The sequence below is a fragment of the Hibiscus syriacus genome, unplaced genomic scaffold (assembly GCF_006381635.1).
Source record: "Hibiscus syriacus cultivar Baekdansim isolate YM2019G1 unplaced genomic scaffold, ASM638163v2 tig00002237_pilon, whole genome shotgun sequence".
Taxonomy (NCBI): domain Eukaryota; kingdom Viridiplantae; phylum Streptophyta; class Magnoliopsida; order Malvales; family Malvaceae; genus Hibiscus; species Hibiscus syriacus.
The window spans coordinates 17461073-17479440 of record NW_024061918.1 but is presented as its reverse complement, the minus strand read 5'-3'; positions in this window follow the sequence as shown (position 1 = coordinate 17479440).

Sequence of the window (18368 nt, the reverse complement as noted above, 5' to 3'; positions counted from 1 at the left end):
CCAAACACACCTCTTCTCCACTCATTTTCAACACTTTCTCACAGAATCATCTCTCTCAAACGAGAAAAGGCTCTCAACTCCTCTCCCTTAGCGATTTCCGGCCACTCGCCGTCGCTGAAACCCCTCAAAATACTCCTCTCATTGCCGTTAACCCGAAACCGAGCCCCAAATCTTTAAAACACACCCAAATAACCGTAGATCTACAAAAAAACCGTTCGACACCTACCTTTCTCCGGTGACTTTTCCGTTTCCGATGGCCCTTCATGGCTTGGATCGGGGTTGTCTACTTTTGTTTCTGTTCTTTGTTGGTGTTTTGGTTTATTTTGTGTTATGGTTGTGTTTTGTTTCGATAGTGGCTTCTTTCGTGGTTTTTGTGTTGATGTTCCCTCGGTTTTGTTTACTGTGTTGGCAGTGTTGATATGGGTTGTTGATGATGCGGTTTGTTTCTGTGTTACTTTTGGGTTCCTGTTTTCGGCCGACTGTTGATGGTCATTTTGGTCGATGATCTATGTGTACTGTTTGGTTCCCCCTCTCGTTTCACGTTGATGGTCGTGGGTTTTTATAACCCCCACCGACCGTTGTGAGTCCCGACGATCTCGGGATCGTGTCGTTCGTGTGATCAATCGTGATTGACCGGCTAAAACGGGATGGGTCAGTTCCGATTTAGCTGGGGTTCACTGCTTCGGTTGTTTCATGATGGATTTTGGCCGGATTTGACGCTTGGCCGTTGGCTGCCTTGTTTTCTCATGCGGCGCCTATCCTACTGAAATGTGAAAACCCTAACTTTGAACTCTGGGTTGGATCAGGCCCAAACGTGACTGGACCCGTTAGACTCTCTTGGACCTGGACAAAAATGGAAAAAAAATTAATAATAAATAAAATAAATAAATAACTAATTAATAAAGCAAGTAAATAAATAATAATAATAATAATAATAATACTATAAAATATATATTTCAAAAAATATTTTTAAACTATATTATATTTTTAAAAAGTTTTCAAAACTATACATTATATAGTTTTCAAAATGTTTTAAAAATATTATATAAGTTTCCAAAAAATATTTTTAAAACTATATATTATATAATTTTTCAAAAAATATTTTTTAAAACTATACATTATTTCAAAAATGTTTTTAAAACTATATATTATATAATTTTTCAAAAATGTTTTTAAAACTATATATTATATATTTTTTCAAAAATGTTTTTGAAACTATATATTATATAATTTCTCAAAAATGTTTTAAAAAAGTATATATTATATAAGTTTTCAAAATTGTTTTAAAAATTATATAATATATAAATGTTTTCAAAATGTTTTGAAAACTATATATTATATATTTTTTAAAAATGTTTTCAAAAACTATATAATATATAAATTTTCGAAAATCATTTTCTGAAAATTATATATTATATTTCGTCAAAAATATTTTCACAAACTATACTACTATATACATATATAATAAATATATATATATATATATATAACAAAATATCTCCGGGCGAAAATGAGTGTCTACAACTAGGATAGGATTTCAACGACTAAAAAGGGTGTTTTTATCAATAGTGTGGGTTGTCATCATCGTTGAGTGAGAGCAGATGCCATGGCATCCTATTCTGTTAGGTTCATTTGACTAGAGATAGCAGGAACACTTTAGGAAGATTCTGTCGAGTAAGTAAAGAGTAGATAGCTTAGATATGCGTGAGAGATAAGTTTAGCATCCTTAAATCAATCCCTACCATTCATTCCAGTGGAAGCTTGTCGTGTGAGGATTATCTATTCATCTTTTATTAGTTATTTATTTACTGTTTTTACCATTTTTCATTGCCTCGACATTATACCATTTTCAACACTAAACATCTGTTCTTGCCACTGCATTTCCATTTGCTACACCATCAGACCATTCATCTACATCCACCTTCATACAATTTTCATTTGCTGTGACATTTGTATAGATCAAGACTAACTATACTTAGATAGAATAGTGCATTGCTTTGGTTAGACTTTTGTAATTTCACCCAATCCCTGTGGAGACGATACTCACTCATCACTATATTACTTGAGCGATTGTGTATACTTGCACATTATTTGTGTATAATTTATAGTACTCACAACACGCAACATTTCACTTGAAACATAAATCATTTTTGAGTCGTTTCTCTTTAAACAAAAGTCTTGGAGTCTATTTCTTTTGAAACAAGTTTTGTCTCTCTTGAGACAGTTTCTTTTAAAAAAAATCTTTGAGTTTGATTCTCTGGAAACAAGGTTTTATCTCTCTTGAGACAGTTTCTTTTGAAGAAAAATCTTTGAGTATGTTTCTCTTGAAAAAAAAGTCTTTGAGTCTGTTTCTCTTGAAACAAACATCTTTGAGATTGTTTTCCTTGAAATAAATTTTGTCTCCCTTGAGACAGTTTCTTTTGAAACATCATCTTTTAGTCGGTTTCCCTTGAAACCATTATCCCTAAAGATTGCATGCTATCCTCATCATGTAGGAACTGTGTCATCCCCCGACCTGACCTCCTCATCACGTATGAGCTGTGTCACCCCTAGATAACCACTCGTCCTCATCACGTAGGAACTGTGTTATCATCCCCAAAGATGGCCTATCTTCCTCATCACGTAGGAACCGTTTCATCCCCTGACCACACCTCCTCATCACGTAGGAGCCGTGTCACCCCTAGATAACCAGCTGTCCTTATCGTATATGAATCGTGTTATCATCTTTCTTAAAGATGGCCAAGAACTCTTCATCACTAGGAACCGTGTCATCCCTCGACTAGATCTCCTCATCACGTAGGAGCCGTGTTACCACTAGATAACCAACTATCCTTATCGCGTAGAAATCGTGTAATCACCCTCCCTAAAGATGGCTAAGAACTCTTAATCATGTATGAGCAGTGTCATCCCCCGACTAGATCTTCTCATCACGTAGGAGCCGTGTCATCCTTAGATGACCAGACCTCTTCATCACGTATGAGTCGTGTCGTCCCCAACACCAAACATATCCAATTTGCAAACAAAAAAAGAGAACCGGATAAAAAATGGTTTTCTTTTTCATCCTTGCCTTATTCTTGTTAACACAAGAATGTGCAAAGAGAGGCAGATGTAGACACCCGTTTTTGTGTGGGTCTGCAAAAAATATTTATTATTATTATTATTTACGTTTTTACAGATTACAAATCTTGGCCAAAAGTGGAGCCCAACCCAGTTACAAATCAGCAACCTACCAAGAACCCGAAGCCCAATGAGCCCAACTAACCCAACAGCTCCAGAACCCAGATTGCAACCTAACCCAGTAGCAGACCCGTATCCAGACCCGAATCCGGATCTTACTCGGCCCCTTAGGGTTTCTAAAACCTTAACCCTAGGGTATGATGCTACAACCGCCACTATCTCCCCTGACGTCGCTACCGCCGACTGTTCCCTTTATAAACAGTGACCGAATATCATCAATTCATCAACAGTGATAGAAATCACTAATAAAATCTATCAATAGCCATCTATCACCAAAGGCACAAGCAACATAAAAGCATAAAAGACAAAAATCACGGGGGAGATTGGGGATTTTGAGAGAGGAAATCAGAGGAAAAAGAGGGGAGATCAAAGAGTATTCGGGGTTTAAAAAGAATCTGAGAGAGAAAAAAATGAGAGTACTGATTCGAAAAAAAAAGATAGAGAAAATATAGTGAAACAGAGAGAAAATAATGAAATGAGGTTACCTTTGGGTGATTTTCTCCTTGCACGTCTGTCGGAGTTAAAGAAACCGAAGTTTTCATTTTAGATCTACGGTGTTTGGGTCGTTTTTAGGCCAAACAGGGCACTATCCATCCTCAGGGCCAAAATGCGCTCCTAGCCGTACCATTTTCTATCCCCTCCGGCACCGGTGAACGGCTGTCGGTCCCGATCAGAGGCGGCCGACACGATAGAGACTCCACCAGATTCTAGGTTTCTTTGGTCTGGTTGTATCTCTCTCTCTCTCTCTCTTTCAAAACTGGGGAACGAAACAAAATGGAAAAAATGATCCCATTTTGGATGGGAAATATATATATATAGTATAGGCAAAACGATGTCGTTTAGAAGGGGACTATTTTGAACATTTTAGCGTGTGGGTAAATCACAGTTTAGGTCCTTCTAGTTTTGTGGTGTTTGTAATATGATCACTTTAATGAAATTTTTTATTTTCATTTCGGGCTCTGTATTTGTCTCGCATTTTGTTTTAGTCCTATTTGTCTTATATTATATTTATTTAACTGTTTAGCTTTTTGGTTGTTGATTTGGTATCCTTTTTCATTTTAGTCACTGATTGCATGGGTTGTGTATTTTTGCTGACATTTGAATTTGAGTCCTTATCTTTTTATTCTTATTTTTTAGTCACTGATTCCATGTAGTGTATAATTTTTGTGATTATTCGAATCTGGCCAAGTCTTTTGTAAATATTTTATTTTAGTTACTGTTTGGGCATTTGTTTTAACTATTGTTTGGTCCTTTATATTTCTATTCATTTTATTTTAGTGCATAAATATTATTTTTGGAATATTTTCATTTCTGGTACCTAATTTATTTAATATATTTTATTTGGAATCTAATTTATTTATAATTGTAGTTCAACCCTTTAACTTTCTATTTTTTATATTTTAGCCCTTTAACTTTCTATATTTTTATTTTAGTCCTTTAACTTTCTATTTTTGGTATTTAGTCCTTATATATTGTGTATGATTAGATTTTGATTATTGGTATTTAGTCCTTACATATGCATTTTAACACAAATTTGTATCTTTGTTTTTATTGATCGTTATAATTTCATATATGTTTGTATATAAATTATGTAATTGTTATAAGTATTCTTTTTATGGAAGTTTTTATTTCTTTTTGTTTTATTAGGCGAATATTTAGATAATTATTAACACCCTTTTTTATGAACTATCATTATTTTCTAATAACTAAAATGAGAAAATTTCAATGTGAGCGAAATCTACGAAGATATCTCCCAACTAAAGGGAATGTATCTTTTCGAGGATTTTTCCCATAAATGTTTTTTTATATTCGATAATTTTCTTTGTTCCACGTTTATTTATTTCGAGTATTTTTCACCGTTTTTCACTTTTATTTTGTTTTATTTTATTTTATCTTTGCGAAAATTGGGATATAATGTTTTTTGTGAGGGGAATCTATGGGAAAGTCTTATAACTGCAAATAAAGTGCATTCCCGAAGATTGTTCACACAAAAGGGCATTAGTAATCCGAAAATTGACACTTTTTGAATAAAGTCAAATGAATAAAATGATCGTAATTTAAATATATTTCCGAGTTTGTAATTCTCAATATTTAAACAATATATAATCGTTTGGGTACCAAAGTTTGGGCTTTGTGGGGGTGCTAACCCTTCCCAACACGTAACCGACTCCCAAACTCTTAAAAACGAATCTTTGGTAAAAATGCAAACCATTTTTTGACGTTTAAGGTTTTCAACCTACCTAATTTAATGGTTGGTGGCGAATCCAAAATCAAATCATTTTCAAAATTGAATTTCATCGCTTTTCCCTTAAACTAATTTTTTAAGTCTAACAGATCCCGTGGGAGATGTTATGACAACGACCACTTCTCCGAAGAATCTTCCGTTCATCTTTGGCTTTAGACTCCATGTCCAGAACTGAAAACCCAGTCTCCAGTGAAATCTTCCTGTTAAAACTCATTCTTGGCCTCTTTATATGTCGAAGTTTAATTAGGCTTCTGCAAACCATTCTTGCCGGACACTTTATTATCTTCCGTTTTCATAACCCCTCCTCCTCCTCTTCCTTCACCTTCGTGTAAAACTTCATGGATATCGAGAAAATGAGTTTGAAATGCATTTGGAGGGGTTGCAGTTGCACCATTGTTCATTTTGTTTTGTTCGAAGGTTCAGCAAATGAAAACAACCAACTCATACAAAGTTTTATATTGTATCTTGCTGTTTAAAAAACATCACGAAAAGTTGAAAAGATGAATGATGGTGGTTTGGGTTAGTTGGGGCATTTGGTTGATGAAATGGGAACCGATGCTTAAGGGTTGAATTGGGAGGTTTCTCGTGAGAGAAAATATATGAAGTTATTTGTGGCTCCAAAGAGTTTGCTCATGGACGAAACAAGATGGATGAAAAATGAGAAGAGTTTGCTCCAAAGAGTTCGAAATTAAGGGGATTTTTCTACTCCTCACGGGAGGTGAAGAAGAAAACAGACAGGTGGATTTTGCTTTGTTTGAATCGGACAAACAAAATACATTCAATGTCTCTATCCATGATTTCTGTTCAAGGAGAAGCCCTTTTTCTCCAAAAATAAAACAGTAAGTCTAAAAATATTTAAAATATATATTAATAAAAAAACATTTTTTATAATACAGAAAAAACCAAAATTTAGTCAAATTACGCAGCTTCCTTGTCAACTAGACTAGCGATCTCCCTCGGGGGATAACGGAATGTAACTGAACCTATTTCTTTGCCTCTTGCCAATGCCGCAACTCTATCTGCTACAACGTTAGCTTCCCGATGAACATGGCCTATCTGCACCACCCAGTCGCGCTGCAGCAGCTCACGGATTAAACTTACAACCACTCAACTATGATCAACCCTATTATTATTCTTGAGCGTGTCCACCGCTTTATCACAATCAGTTTCTAGTTTGATTTTCCTAAACCCAAGATTCCATGCATGATTCAAAGAGTCATGAATAGCCCACAACTCCGCCATTAAAGCTGAGAAGATACACAAACTTCGAGCGAAACCGAATATACATCCACCTTGACCCGTAGCACTCCCCTTGCAGGAACCATCCTCGGTGTTCCCCCTACTGCTCCATCAGCAGCATTCACCTTTAACCAACTCCTAGTTGGCTTGCACCACCGAGTATCAAACTGGACATTGCTACGATGATCAGAATCGGGAGCCTCACTTGTCATCAATTCATTTTTCAAACGAACACTCTGCACCAACAGGTCTCCATGGACAATAAAATTCGGTTGGAAGAGTAGGTTACACCTTTGTTTCTAGATTTTCCATGTAATACATAAATTTTGGTTAGTGACCAAAATGTAAATTTTGAAAGTTTAGTGGTCAAAGTATAAACTTTGGAAAAGTGTAGGAATAAAAAATGTAATTTTTAAAATTTATAAATTTTGGCCCGTAAATAAATAATTTATTAAAAAATTGATGTTTTTGTGAGAATCAGAATTTTGATTCAGGATTTGTATTAAAAGTTATAAAACATTAAAATCTAATAAGAATTCGAATAATCAAATCAAACCGAAATTTCACGAAAATTTTAAGGATGATAGAAAAAGGTTGTAAATATTATTTCCATATTTTGAAACAGTAAAATTTAACATGAATAAATGGAATTAAGGTCAATTTACCATGTTAAGCCAAAATTGTGAATTTTAGTGATTAAATTATAACTTTTGAAAATTTCATGGGCAAAGATGGAAAGTCAATTTTTTTGTTTATCTTTAACTTTGGAATATTAAAATGTAAGATATTATAATGACATGGTTGAAATTATTAAGTTTCATTAATGGTAAAATGGTAAACTTGCATTGTAATAATTATTGTGGAAAAACCAAGAAAAATTCAACTTTCTTCAAGCTCCAAACCGTGCACCACCATAGTTAGACTGTGATAAATCTTGATCAAAGTGAATTGAAGGCGAAGGATCAAATATTAGTGTAAATGATACTAACTATAAAGGTTCGACAGTGATGCAAATAAAGTGAGTGCATTCTACTTATTTTTATATTATATAATTGAGGAAGACTTGTGATAAGTCAACCTCGGATGATTTTTTTAAGAAAAAGTTTGAATCAAATTATGGAATATTTCCATAATGCTTATTGAAAATGATTTTTAAATAATATTTTGAATTAAACTATGGAATATTTTCATAATATTTATCGAAAGGATTATGATTTAAATTACGATATGAACTGCCCAATATATTGTTTTCTGATAACTGATATAAGGGTATGCTACTGAATGGAAATGATAGATTTATAATGATATGATTTCTACTGTACATCCCATTATATGTTGCATTGAGAGTCGTAGGTACAATTGGCATTGTCATGAGGTGGAGTGATCACTGTTTATTGATATTGATATTGCACATTAATGTACATTATATGTGATACCGTTGGTGCAATTGATATGAGGCACTTGGAGTGCATATCACTGTTTACTGATGATAGCACCTGGAGTGTATATCACTGTTTACTGATGATAGCACCTGGAGTGCTTATTGGGCACACTCTCTGACTCATGTACCTCGCATTCTCTGAAGATATACATTGGGCTATAAATGTGAAATATGAACTATAAATCTTAAATGTGAAAATATTGGTTATGAGAACTGGATATGTGAATGAATTGAAATGAATATTTTATTAATTATTGTGATTTGACATTTACTATCATGACTTTTACAAATAAGTGAGATGTTGGTTTTAACTAGTTTTAAAGATGAGGAAACGACTTGGTAAAGTCGGTTTGTGAATTTCAAATGTTTTATATAATGAATTATATTGTTTCGATTTTATTAAGTTGTTTTTTATATTTTGATATCACTTTAGTTGTTTACAATGCCTCATTAAGTTATATTTAGTGTGTGATGATTTTCACGCATAGGTAAAGAAAATGATAAGGACGTGAAGTAAGGATAGCATCTATTTTTGGAAAATTGTACCAACCTACAGAATCAGTAAGACATCCTTGATATTATTTCGGCTTATTAGTGGCATGTAAATTATGAATGTTCTGGTTGCTCTGATAGATTAGTTTTAAAATGGTTCGTAATAGTAAATTAGAACTACTTTAATATGGTTGGTTGTAGATATAAGTACTAGTGTAATGAATAATGTTTTATAATATTATGCTTTAAAAGTTGATTGCTTGATTTTTTTTAAATTAGGAAGTTTTATTTATGATGTGAAACAGTATTGAATTGTCTAGTTGTTGTCTAAAATTGGATTTAAATTGGATGATAAAATATTATTTTATAATTTTATGCGATTAAATAATTTATTTTTAAATTGTTAAATTGAAATTTCAAAATGAAACAAAATTTTATTGGTTTCAAGTAGAAAATATTAGAAAAGGTTAGTGTGAGATATTTAATTCGTATTTGAGTACGTATACGGGTTAAGGGTGTTACATTTATTGATATCAGAGCTGTAGATTTATCTAATTCTCGGCCTAAACTGAAGATATTTTATGTTAAAAAGTTGTGCATACGACTAGGATGTCAATATTAATGATCTGATATGGTTTGGTAATTTAATTGTTGATGCTGCTTCTTACTAATGTAAATTTGAAATGTGGTTGTGTTAGATGTTGGGAGCAGAAGGATCATCTCAAACGATTTATTCTAACCTTCAGGATGAAACTAAGAGTGAGGATAAAAAGTTGATATTGCTAAAAAGAAGAATAAGATTGTAATCGACCCAAACATGCCAAAGAAGACTTTAGTATTAAGTTGATTAGAGAGATGTCTGATTTGAGTTGATCTTGAGTGATAAAGACTAAACCCTTGGGCAAGGGTAAGCGGTATATAAATTGTTCGCTAAAAGTTCAAAGAAAGGTAAGTTCTTAGTGAATTTAATGAAACTATTTTATCCTTCGGAGAATTTAGAACAAGTTTGAATTTAGAATAGTTATTTTCTTATCTGGTAATATTAGATTGTTGTATAAGTTATTAATTTGAAAGACTCAAAGGGTTTCAAGATCATTGTAATTGAAGGAAGAATACAGAGATGGGAAATTGTATAGGAACTAATCATAAGTGATAAAGTGTCGATTAACCTTCAAGGTTAGAACGTGTGGGTAAGTTGTATTAGTAAATATGGCCCAATAAGGATTCAAAGAAAATCAAAAGTGTAATGATAAGAATTATTGAATTAGAATAAGATTGAATTTGTTTCCTTGGGGCTTGTAGATATTAATAGTGAAGAGGAAAGATGGTTTCATATTTTCATACATAGATTATTATCAGTTAAATGAGATAATAGTAAAATATGAGTATCTTTTCAGAGGATATTTCTAAAATGGTTAATAGGACCCGATGCGATTAAAATGAGTTGAATAAATGCTATTCGGATTTGGCCATGCCTTCTGTAGAATTTGTGTATTGGATAAATTGAATTTTGATTGTATTTGTATCAATTAGGGTAATATTATTAAATGATTTATTAAAGATAAAGGAAAGATATGATACACATCTTTGTATAATATTTCAGGATCTCCTAGAGGAAATAAGAGTAGTTCATTGGAAAGTACTAGTTATAGTTGAGTAGGAACTTCAAAGAATTTTTCTGAAGTTTGAAGTTTCTTAGGATACTCTGGTTATAAAAGGTTGTGAAGAATTTCTTATTGATTTACTCCCCATTAATCAAGTTATGGAGAAAAGATATATCGATTATTTGGAATGATAAGTGTCAAGCAAGATAAAGATGCAAAATAGTAAAGTTTATCTAGATTTTATGATTTGAAGGGCAACTTTGGAAAAATCGCTATATATTCTATAGAAAGCATTCGAAGATGATTCTTACACTGTTAAATTTGTTAATCTGTATAGTTTTTTTTAAAGAATGTGGAAGTTGATTTCAAATTATATATTAGAATATATAAATTTTTAACTGATGATCGATCAGAAATTGGGATAGCAAATTCTGCTTAAATCATATTTTTGTAGGTTGGATTATAAAATCCACCACAAATTGTACAAGTTGAACTAGAAAGAGTACTTTAAATACCTAGACTCGTATTTGAGTCTAGTTTTTAATGGAGCAAACAAAATATTTTTTTTGAGTTTACAGATTAATACAAAATATTATTTCTTTACCAGTAGTGTTGATGCAAGCACGTTTTCAACACATGCAAAGGGAGTATTCTTGAACATCTTAATATTTTACTTACTTTATATTATTATGATCATCTATGCCATAATCATACATATCATGCTAAGGTTATTAGTTATGTGATTTGAAGAATAACTTAGCATATACACATCTTTATAATTTATGCACATTGTTATGCATGTTAGAATAGTCTTGCATTCATTTAAGCATGGTTCATTACATTCATTAAATTGCAGCATACTTAATCATTCATTTGTTAGCTCATGTGCATTCATTTTAGCTCCTAGGTCTTATACATTAGCTTACATATGTTATATAATGATATACTTAGCTCATGTCATTCATAGATAGCTCACAAGGTCATAATCAAGCAAGGCAGCAAGGTAATTGGATCATACAAGCTCAATGCCTTTGATTTACCTTGTTTTCTTTAGACATGTAGGTACATAAGAGCATGGCACACATTGGGGTAGTTTATTGGAGTACTTGGAATCCATATGCAGCTCACAATTAGCTTACAAATATCATGGCAGTCGTGGAACACAATGGGAAGCTCAACTCAGCTGGAGGAGCTCAAGGCTAGCTAATCTCAACTATTTGGACTATTTGAAGACAAGTTGTTGAAAGTGACATCAAATGTAGCTGGACATAGTTGAATGTTATTCTAGGAAGCTTGGGAGAAAACGGCTAAGAAGATCATTCATCACCAGCCCTTGCATGTGTGCTAGCTAGCTAGACACATGCAAGCATGAAGATAGCTCAACTCACACCCAAGCCAAGCCATGTTCTATGCGTGTGCCCCATTTTAGGCGCCAAGATGAATGACTACATAACCATTCGGCCAAGCTTCCTTTCTCCTCCAAATTGGCGCTAACTTGAAAGGTCTCAAGAACTATTCGGCCATGAGACATACCCCCTCCATTCAGCCGAACCAGTACCTATGTTTTTATGTTATTTATTTAATTAATTATGTCATATTAGAGGGACACAAGGGCTAGTCGAACCACCATGTAACCATTCGGCCATGTCCCTTCAAAATCTATAAATAGGCTAGTCCTATTCATTTGTAAACACACATTTCATTTAATATAAGTGAGATTATTGTCTTTTCTCAAGTCTTTGTGACTTTTATCGACTTATCAAGTAATTTAGTTACTTGTGGCGTTAATCCCTTTGTCATTGTTACTTGTGGTTCCTATCTCCCTATAGATAGTTGGTTCAAGTCCTTTGTTACCACCCCTTAGAAAGATTTGTAAGGCTGGGTCTTTACTCATTGTAGTACTGGTTCTTCCTTGGTCTTTCTAAGATACTATCCTCACCAACCATCCTTTGTTTCATTGCCCATACCATAGCCATATCAACATACTTTCTCATAACATAAATTGCCCTCCATTTCAACAAAAATACAAAAAAAAAAGAAGTACAAGTGAACTGCAAGTAAAAGAATAAAAATCAGCAAAGAAATTGCAAGCACTCAAAAGAAGAAAACAAAAAGAAGAAAAAAAAAGAAAAAAATTACAAAGAAAGTTGAAAGCACACAAATACAAGTCTAATCACAAAGCCATTTCGAGTAAGCATCTAAAATTGATTGTGGTGATAGAATGGTTGTGAAGTGACTTTGTGTAAGTAACCCCTTTATTCTCTTTTCTCTTAATTCTAAGCCACCCTTTTCATTATATTTTGCTTTCCATTCCTACTAACCTTTTTGTAGTCGACGCACAACAAGTAAACTTACTTGGTATAGTTTTGAGTAAATTTACTTAGAACTCAAGATAAAGAGATTGAGAGGAAAAAGGCTTGAGCGTGGGAGACTAGAAGAGGACTAGTAAAAGCCTTGAAGTCCTAGAGTGCAAACACAAGCGGATTGAGTGACATTCAAGTTTCCTTGGAGTGAACTCGTGAGGCTTTGTGAGAGCATTAATTGGTAAGGTCTTTTACATATTTTCTTTTCTTTAATTCACTAATCATGTCTCGGAGTCCAGGACACCTGAAAGAGAAACCCCTAACTTATAAACTCAAGCAATTATTTATGCATGAGATGGAGAGATTGTTGAAACTAGAGTTGGAACCCTTACATAAAAGGATGGATCAAGTTGAAGCATCCTTGGGCAACCGATGGATAATTTGCCCTAGAATGGAATAAGAATTTGAATAGGAGACTTAAGTCGAGCAAATAACCCAAGGAGCGAGAAGAGATGTCAATAGAAATCCAGGGGAAATGTACCAAAATGATAATTTCAGCAACATGAAGGTAACAATTCCTCCATTTCAAGGACGAACTGATCTTGAAGCCTATCTTGACTAGGTAATCAAAATTGAGCATATTTTTTAATGCTAAAACTACACGTAGCAAAAGAAAGTAAGGCTTGTTGCTATGGATTTTGTGGACTATGCCCTTGTTTGGTGGGATCAATTAGTAAGTTCAATAAGAAGAAATTATGAACGCCCAATCAATACTTGGGAAGAAATGAAGGCCATTATGAGGAAAAGGTTCGTGCCTACTCACTATCACTGAGATCTTTATCATAAGCTTTAAAATCTTAAACAAGGAAACTGAAGCGTTAAAGATTATATCAAGGAAATGGAGATAGCTAAGATTCGAGCCAATGTTGATGAAGATAGGGAAGCAACCATGGCAAGGTTTTTATCTGGCTTAAATCCTGAAATTGCTAACCTTGTTGAACTGCAACATTATGTAGAGATTGAGGAGATGGTACATATGGCCATGAAAATTGAACGACAAATTAAAAGGAAGATCTTCAACCAGAGTAACCCAAATTCGACCATCAAATGAAAACAAGAGCCTAAAACTTTCAGTAAGCCAACCCCAGTCCAAGCGAAGGATAATGTTGAGATATCCAAAACCATACAAGTGGGTGAATCCAACAAGGGTAAAGAAAGGCAAACAGACACTTTTGAGAGGTCTAGAGACATTAAGTGTTTTAAGTGTTTTGGAAAAGGACATGTTGCAAGCCAATGTCCCAATCGAAATACTATGATCTTATTAGATAATGGAGATATTGTCCTAGATTCTGAAGAACCTTTCCATGATGAGGAACCTGAAACAATCCATAAAGAAGAACTAAGAGAAAATGTTGATTATGGAGAAATGGTTGTTTCAAAGAGATGCCTCCAATCATAATCAATTAAGGAGGATCTGCAAAGAAACAACATTTTTCATACAAGATGCCATGTCAAGGAAAAAGTTTGTACAATGATTATTGATGGAGGGAGTTGCACAAACGTAGCCAGCACTATTATTGTGGAAAAACTCGGTTTGACAACCTTAAAGCATCTAACTCCATATAAACTCCAATGGTTCAATGAATGAGGTGAGTTAAACGTTACTAAACAGGTCCTAATTCCTTTTTCAGTTGGTAGGTACAAGGATGAAGTACTTTGTAACATTGTCCCTATTCATGCTAGCCACATTCTACTTGGAAGGTCATGGCAGTATGATAAAAGGGCCATTCATGATTGTTATCACAACCAATACTCCTTTAAGCATGAAGGATGCAGGGTAATTCTGTTTCCTTTGACGCCTAAAGAAGTCCAACAAGATCAAATGCATATGCGAAGAAGTGTCCAAGCCTTGCGAAAAGACAAACTACCAATGAAGAATGAAGATGGACGAAACATGAAACCAAACTTCTTCATGAAAAAGCATGATGGTTTGTTGCTGAAAATGGAGGGACTCCTACGAATAATGGTGATGGTTGGGATTCAAAGCCACAACTCTTCATCAAGGGTTATGATTCATGTCTTTATAAGGTAAGTACCCCTTCATTTGAAACATCATGTCTCTTCACTTTTTAGGACAAGCCAAATGAAAGGTCACTTCCAAAAAGGATATCCTTAGAAGAAGATCAATCCAAAAAGGTACATTTTGGTAATTTATATTCCAACGAAAGGCCTAAAAAGAGATCTTGTGAAAGGGTACCTATTAGAAGAACACATTCGTTCAAATGATACTTTCTTTTACCAAAAGGACGTAAAGCTATGCAAGAACAAAATAAAAAACACTTCAAGGGCTTCGATTTAAAGACAAATCACCCTAAAAAAGGGGGGATGATGCAAGCACGTTTTCAACACATGTAAAGGGAGTATTCTTGAACATCTTAATATTTTACTTACTTTATATTATTATGATCATCTATTCCATAATCATACATATCATGCTAAGGTTATTAGTTATGTGATTTGAAGAATAACTTAGCATATACACATCTTTATAATTGATGCACAATGTTATGTATGTTAGAATAGTCTTGCATTCATTTAAGCATGATTCATTACATACATTAAATGGCAGCATACTTAATCATTCATTTGTTAGCTCATGTGCATTCATTTTAGCTCCCAGGTCTTATACATTAGCTTAAATATGTTATATAATGATATACTTAGCTCATGTCATGCATACATAGCTCACAAGGTCATAATCATGCAAGGCAGCAAGGTAATTGGATCGTACAAGCTCAATGCCTTTGATTTACCTTATTTTCTTTTCACATGTAGGTACATAAGAGTATGGCACACATTGGGGTAGCTTGCTGGAGTATTTGGGATCCATATGTAGCTCACAAAAATCATGGCAGCTCGTGGAACACAATGGGAAGCTCAACTCAGCTGGAGGAGCTCAAGGCTAGCTAATCTCAGCTAGTTGGACTATTTGAAGGAAAGTTGCTGAAAGTGACATCAAATGTAGCTGGACACAGCTGAATGTGCTGCTAGGAAGCTTGAGAGATCTAGACTAAGAAGATCATTCACCACCAGCCCTTGCATTACTAACTAGCTAGACACATGCAAGCTTGAAGATAGCTCAACTCATGCCCAAGGCTGCTGCGCATGCTTGGTCTTCATCCTATGCATAAGGCTACACCACAAGCCTCCTAGAGAACCATGTGCATGCCTTGTGACCAGCCAAGCCATGTGCTATGCGTGTGCCCCATTTTAGTAACCAAGATGAATGGCTACATAACCATTCGGCGAAGCATCCTTTCTCCTCCAAATTGGCACCAACTTGAAAGGTCTCAAGCACTATTCGACCATGAGATATACCCCCTCTATTCAACCGAACCAACACCTATGTTTTCATGTTATTTATTTAATTAATTGTGTCATTTTAGAGGGATACAAGGGCTGGCCGAACCACCATGTAACCATTCGGCCATGTCCCTTCAAAATCTATAAATAGGCTAGTCCTATTCATTTGTAAACACGCCTTTCGTTTAATATAAGTGAGATTATTCTCTTTTCTCAAGTCCTTGTGACTTTTATCAACTTATCAAGTAATTTAATTACTTGTGGCGTCAATCCCTTTGTCATTGATACTTGTATTTCCTATCTCCCTATAGATAGTAGGTCTAAGTCCTTTGTTACCACCTCTTAGAAAGATTTGTAAGGATGGGTCTTTACTCATTGTAGTATTTGTTCTTCCTTGGTCTTTCTAAGATACTATCCTCACCAACCATCATTTGTTTCATTACCCATATCATAGCCATATCAACATACTTCCGCTACCATTTCTCATAACATAAATAGCCCTCCATTTCACCTTTACATCAACTTCTAAACCATCTCTTTGAGTCATTCACTTATACAAGTTGTTTTGCTTCCTTCCTAAATCCACAATCAATTAAAGGTAAAAATACCTTACATCAAGTGTAATATGCTAGAGTAAAAAATTGTAATAAATTATACAAGGATTACGTGGCTGATATCGACGCATTTCATGATGGTTTGATATGCGTAACAAGACAAGAAGTAAACGTTGTAGCTTATGTTTTTGAGGAAGCTTAAAGTTTATGAAAGGAAAATTTTCTAAATTATGACCAAAAGTTGACAGTTATTACGGTTACTTGAAGATTTAGTATTGCCGTGGAAGCTTAATAAGAGAAAATTCTATGATATTCATCATAAAGAAATAAAGGTGGTAATTCTGGATGTTAGAAGTTGTTTTCCTTGGCCATGTTATTTTGGCAAAAGGCATAAAGTAAATTCCAAGAAAGTGCAATTTGAGGGTGGAGTAGAAAATTCCAAAGAATGTTTCTGAGATTTAAGCTTCTTGGAACTTACCGATTATTACGAAGATTCGTAAAGAGTTTTTTTATGATTGTCTCCCCTCTAACCAAGCTTTTAAGAAAAGATGTAATATTCATTTGGACAGAGAAATGTCAAGAAAGCTTTGAAACGCTGAAAAGATTTTTATAGAAAAAATAGTGTTAGTACAACCTGAATTAGGTAAAGATTATGCAATTTACAATGATGCATCTCATAATGGATTGGGATGTGTGCTTATGCAAGAAGGCAAGGTTGTGACTTATTCTTTGAGATAACGAAAAAACACATAAGAGGAATTATTCTACTCATGATTTGGGATTAGAAGTGGTGCTATATTTATACATATCATAAAAGTTTGATGTATTTATTGACACAAAAGGAGTTGAATTTGAGACAAAGAAGATGGATTGAGGTTTTTTCCAAGGATTATGATATGATTATCGACTACCATTTAGGGAAGACCAATGTTGTAGCAGATGCACTTAGCTAAAAAACTTTTTTAGCTTTGCATGCTTTAAATGCTCAACTATCTTTAAAGGAATGTGGTGCTTTAGTAGTTAAGTTAAGGTTAAAGCCTTTTCTAATAGATTGAATAGATGATCTACAAAGAAAAGACGAAAAGTGCTTGACAAGAATTGAACAAGTAGAAAAATGCGAGATTAAAGACTTTAAAGTCAAGTATGAGGAATGTTATAAGGTAAAGTATATAAGAAATAACAAGAAATTGAAGAAAGAATTTCTCTCCAAGGAGTATGAAAATATTTCGACTATGTGTTTTAAAGGAACTAAAATGTATATGGAAAAATAGAGTTAGTATAGATGCTTAAGCAAGACAAAAGTTATAATTAGTTTTGGTTTTATAAACATGATATGAAAATAAATTGAAAACAAGGTATTAAATGTCCACGAGATTTCGACAATTGATTTTCATACCTTGGTGAAAATGGAAGAGAATTGGTATGAACATTGTTACAATATTTCCTTGGACACTCAACAAAAAGGATTTGATCTAAGTGATGGGGGTTAAAGAAAGTAAGTCTACGCACATTATCTCAGTTCGAGTTGATTATTCTATGGATAAGTAAAATGAATGGTATAGTAAGTTATTCGATTATGAATTTTTTATCTCGATAATATCTGATAAATCCAAGGTTTATTTAGAGAAATTTTGGAAGTCTTTGTATTATCTCTTGAGAATTCAATTTAAAGTCAATGTTGTATTTCATTCTTGGACGAATGGACAAATTAAAGGAACTAGCCAGATTTCACATGACATATAAAGGTATATGAAGTTGGATTCAAAATAACATGTAAAAGGTATTCGCTTTTAAGAATAGTTATTAGACAAATGTCAAGAGAACTCCCTATGAAGTTCATATGGATAGAAATGATTAATGTTGTAGAATTTTTAAATATATTCAAGGATT